This window comes from Lutra lutra, chromosome 2, assembly GCF_902655055.1.
Source record: "Lutra lutra chromosome 2, mLutLut1.2, whole genome shotgun sequence".
Taxonomy (NCBI): domain Eukaryota; kingdom Metazoa; phylum Chordata; class Mammalia; order Carnivora; family Mustelidae; genus Lutra; species Lutra lutra.
The window spans coordinates 55,794,742-55,799,099 of record NC_062279.1 but is presented as its reverse complement, the minus strand read 5'-3'; positions in this window follow the sequence as shown (position 1 = coordinate 55,799,099).

Sequence of the window (4,358 nt, the reverse complement as noted above, 5' to 3'; positions counted from 1 at the left end):
GAAATAAATTTCTATAAAAATCTTCAAGTTGGGGTACTTGATCTCTTTAGAGAAACAGCACTATAATCTAATTGGAGTCAAAGACATCTCCGTTGAATAAGAATAAGACTTTTAAGAACTAGAGGCTGGGAGAAAGGAAGGCAGGACTCACTGGGCCCTTCTCAGTGATGACATTGATAGGGAACCAAGGGGCTTCAGTAGTAAACCGTATACTTTATTTTGCAAATTAAAATATAAATATTTTAGATACATCCTTGTAAGTTTACGGGGAAAACCTCAAAGAGTCTTCCCAAAGGAAAACAGACGAGATAAGCCGGGTGCTTCCAAGCTCCTATAAATGGGAACGTGAGGTGAGAAAATCTCTAGAAGAATGACACCCAAGGAAGTCCCTGGGCCCACTCTTTTGCACAAGGAAAGCACACTTGTTTCTGGTAGCTTGGCTGAGATAAAAGTTAGCAGAGAGGGGCCCTAGCTGGCTCAGTTGGTGGAGCATGCAACTTTTGATCTTAGGGTTATGAGTTCAAGCTCCATGTTGGGCAAAGAGCTTACTTAAAAAAATAAAATAAAAAATAAAACAAGTTAGCAGAGAGAGGTGCATATTTAAAAAAAAAAAGATTATGAAGACTTGCTTGGATTAAGATATTGTGGACTTCCTGAAACACATAGCCAAAGGCAACTATAAAATGTTTTCCTTCAGAGATCAAATGCCCTGGGAATAGAAGAGATCCAAGAAAGTCAGAATGGCTGGGCAAGAGATGGGGTGGCTGGGTGGATGGGGAGATTACTCTGATTGTTTAGAAAAATGTGTTCTAGCAAGAGGCACAGTAGGGCAGTTTATAGATTAAGCTTCTGCTGTTTTTATTCTCATTGCTCTTCCTTGCCCCTCAAAAATATATGTAAATAAGATGTGAGCTCTTTTTTTCATTCAAAATCCTAACTCTCTTGATTTACAGAAAGGTAAACTTGGAGAGGGAATGTGTATAAGTGTGAGTTCACCATGCCTGCCATCATGAAAAAATAAACTCTTCTCTCTACCAGAGATTTATATAAAGGATGAAAGCATGGGAAATATCTGAACTTCACAAATTAAAAGACAGACTCTGAGCTACTGGTTATAAGTCAGAGAGGGAAGAAAGAGCATCTCAATGTGGGATCTGATTCTGGCTCTGCACATTTCTAGCTGTGTTTCTTTTGGGAAACTACTTCATCTCTCTGTGGGTTTCAATCTCCTCCTCTGTACAGGGAGGAGATTGAGCCTCACTGACATTCATTGTCTGTGGATCTAGAGAACTGATTATTAGTCTGCAATAGATATGAGGTAGGGGCTGAATTCTAGGATCAAGAAATTCTCTACTAGCTTTGCCTCAAAGGGAACAAACCTTGTTTGTAGGGATGGTGAATAAATTTTCTAACAGGTTCCTGGGACTCCTGGCTAATGTCATGGTGGGAGGAGGTTTGGGGGAGAGAAGTTCAACCCCTGCACAAGGCCTGCATGTTCACGCCACTCCCTCTGACAAATTCTGGTCTTGGAACAGCCAGGCAGGAAAAGAGCAGTACTGGCTACATCTCTGTGGAGTCCTGCCCCTTTCCAGTCAACCTTGACTCTTGAGGGAAAGTAGCATGTGCTAGTCAAACCTCATGAAAATTTCAATATATTTTGAAAGATGCCTGCTACCAATGGTCAGTAACGAGATCAATCCTCATGGTCACATACATTGCAGCAGGTTGAAATGCTCATGACAAGATGCTTATGAAGTGTTTGAGCTCTGAGGTCTTCCCTCTGAGGAGTGAGAAAAGTAGTACTCGTTTTTTGCCTGGTTGGCTGTCAAGATTGACATTTCACTGCAGAGGCAAGAAGCCCAAAGACCTTAGAGGAATGGCTATGTCTCCAGATCTGAGGAGGAAGGGAAGGCATCTGTCTGCCAAGAAACCAGGGTCTGCAAAACCACAGATAATGGAAATACAGGTGCTTCTAATACAACCATGTGTGCTGGTTCCCAGCAGTGGGAGTGGGGTATCAGAGTTTTGGTTAGGAAAAATAGAAGATGGCAAACTCCTTGTATGCCCTGGTGAAAACAAGCCCATGGATTCCGGTTGGACTCAAGAAAAGGGAAGACTCGAGGGAACAGAAGCTTGGTGGCATTCACCAGAAATACTGCCTACCAATCCTGTCTCCTTCCAAGCTGCACAGGAGCCACCTAGCTGAAGAGAAAACTTTGGATGCCAGGATAACCACAGCCTGGAACAGCTTTTGACTTTATAAAAGATGAGTCTTTCTCACCAAGCAGGCCGAGATGCTCTGAGGAGGAGAAAGGATGTTGCAAGCGTGGTCTCTGAACACACAGCAATTTGGATCTCTTAGGTAGTTAAAGACCCATTCTTGCTCTAAATGCACTGAAGACTCAAGAAAGTGTAGTTGCCTCCCCTCCCCCAAAGTTCAGCACTTTGTCTCTTACATATGGTGAAACCGAGGCACAAGGAAGGACAAAGAATTCTGCATCTCTCCTATTGATCTAGAGACATACCTGGGAGAAAAACCCAGGACCTCTGTCTCAAAATCCATCCAAATCTGCCGCTGCCTTTCTGCTTACTTCACAGTTAAAGTCTGTCTGCCTGTCTCTCAATAATATATTATATGTACTATTATGTATAAAATATAAATAATTCTCAGATTCCTACTTAACTTCCTGTTCTCCTCTCCTTTATATAACTACATTGCAGGGTGGAGGGTAGAAAAAGAAAGATGTTCCATGAGGAGGGAAAAACACAGTACTGCTCAAAGGAATAGACTTCTGGAAGGAGAGATGACAGGCTTTGTCTACGGGGCCGGGGATGCTTCAGATCTGGACTGTACAGCAAATTAAATGAAACACAACTCAACAGAAACTGGCGATGTAGACAACTGTGCCAGACGAAGTGAACTTCCACAACCTGGTTTTAAGGAACAGCAAATACAATAGAGATAGATAGATACACTATGCTGAATCTTGAATACTAAAACAAGTTACAAATAGAAGTATGCTAAATTAAAGACGGACATCATAGGGAATAGTCTGGTCAACAACCAATCACCATTAGAATCAAAAAGTAAACCGGCCTTTTCACTGGGTACCTCCACAACGTTTCTCAATGCACTAAGTACATTTTAACCATGCAAAAATACACAAACATCTTAACTAGGTTGTTTTTTTTTTTGTAAAAAAAAATCAAACACCAACATTATGCATTTTTGTTAATTATATTGGTTAAAGTTACAGCCAGTGGCTGCCAAATATCAGATACATCATATACATATTTTTATACAGAATCTGGACAACACAACATTACACATCAGAGAGAGAAAGAGAGAAAAAGAGAAAGAGATTACTTGTTCCTTTGTGGGTTTGTTGTTGTTGTTCAGTAAAGAAATAAAGTAAAATATGAGAACCAATGCTAAGAAGGAAAACACTTCAACAAGTCAGGAATACAGAGGGAGAATTGCTAATCAGAAATACAGGAAGAAAAGAGTTCATAGTTAGGTCTGTGTCTAGAATTTTCTTCACTAAGAAACAAAAGAGCACAACAGGTGTATTGGTTTGGAAAAGCAGAAAGAGCGATAACATCATGCTGTCTGGTTCCCAGCACGTTTCCAGCAAGAAGAAAAAATCATAATCACAAATTAATTTTGCAAGTTTTGTTTTCAAAAATGTCCTCCCTTACCCAGGAAGCTGGGTAGTGCAGGGGTGGGGGCAGCTCAGTTTCGAGAGTCCTTGGCAAAGATTTGGCCAAAACCATTGGCCTGAAATTAGTTGGAGATATGAGCTGTCTGTGGAAATTCACTCAATGAAATGCGACGTCGGCTTGCTCCAGTCTAGGCAAGGTTTCTCGTTGCTAGCCAGTGATCTGGCAGAGGAAGGACACACCCTCATGACAGGTTCTGCTAGCCAGGCCCCGTCCTGCCCCTGAAACATTTGGTGTCAACACAATCCTAAGAATTCAACCTGGAAAGAAACAAGACCTTGAACACAAGCTATGGAAGCACTATCGTGGTCACGGTTAGATACAAAAATGTGAAAATTCAGATGTAATCAAAAATACAAAATCAGTTTCAATAAGATTTGCTTTTTTTTTAAACCATTACAGTGCAAGGTTTTTCAAATTACAGTAAAAGTTATGTGTCTGCTTACAGTAACTAGAGTAAGTAGCTGATTTTGTTCTGCTAGAATCAGAGGTCCCTGATAAGTGAGAATGCACCAATCTGAAATCAACCCAGCACAAGAAATGGATATCAACATAAACACAGTTAACTACGGTCTTTACCCCTTCGAATAGTAACAAAGGAATGGTGTTGTTTGCACAACTCATTAGCATGAAGTTCT